Source organism: Mus musculus, chromosome 15 (genome assembly GCF_000001635.26).
Source record: "Mus musculus strain C57BL/6J chromosome 15, GRCm38.p6 C57BL/6J".
NCBI lineage: Eukaryota > Metazoa > Chordata > Mammalia > Rodentia > Muridae > Mus > Mus musculus.
In genome coordinates, this window is record NC_000081.6 from 88,641,028 (window position 1) to 88,642,008 (window position 981).

Sequence of the window (981 nt, forward strand, 5' to 3'; positions counted from 1 at the left end):
CCCAACCCACAAGGCAGCTCACAGCCACCATCCATAACTCCCACTTCTAGGGAATTCAATGCTTTCTTCTGACCTCCACAGGCACCAGGCATGCACATGCTACAAACATCATGCCTGCAGTAAAGCCGCTCATACCAAATAAATAAAATAAGACTAAAAGATTTAGAGGGGGAGCTGTAGATTGTCCTGCAGTAAGCTCTGAGATCTTCAACAAAGCAGCCAGACACAAAAATCAGTAACCTTCCTATATGCCAATAATGAGCAGACTGAGGAAGAAAGTCAGGAAAAGAATCCTTTCACAATAGAGTAAAAAATAGTACCTTAGAAATAAGCCTAACCAGGAAGATGAAAGACCTTACAATAAAAATGTTTAAATGGCGAAGAATCAAGCTGATGATGACCTTATGGATAGACAAAATTAAAATGAATGCTGTAAGGATGCCTATGTTACCAAAAGCAATCTGCAGATTCAATGCAATCCCCATTACAATTCCAATGACGGGTGCCTCCTTAGCGCAGTAGGCAGCCCGTCAGTCTCATAATCTGAAGGTCCTGAGTTCAAACCTCAGAGGGGGCAGCCCCAGTGTATTTGCAGAATGAACGGACACGGGCAACTTCAGGAATACACCAGAGACCGGGGAGGTGAGAGACTCTCAGGACTCTAAGGGAGGCACCTTAGATGGAATGCCCAACAATGGGGAGAGGAAACTTGTAGAAGTACACCTCCAGTAGAAATGGAGGGATGGGTTTGCCATCCCACAGTCAAAATCTCTGACCCAGAATTGTCCCTGTCGAAAAGAACTGCAGGGACAAAAATGGAGAAGAGACTGAAGAAAAGGAGGTTTAGTGACAGGCTCCAAGTCCTGACACTGTTACTGATGCTATGGTGTGCTTACAGACAGGAGGCTAGCATGGCTGCCCTCCAAGAAGCCCAACAAGCAGTTGACCAAGACAGAGATACTTATGCCCAACCAACAGAGA

General features: G+C 45.4%; 1 non-coding gene across 1 annotated transcript; it reads left to right on the forward strand.

The window, feature by feature from the left end:
• Window positions 1-504: 504 nt before the first annotated feature.
• On the forward strand, window positions 505-577 carry n-TMcat4. The gene has a single exon. It is a non-coding gene; the product is annotated as a tRNA-Met (tRNA).
• The last annotated feature ends 404 nt before the right edge of the window (window positions 578-981 follow it).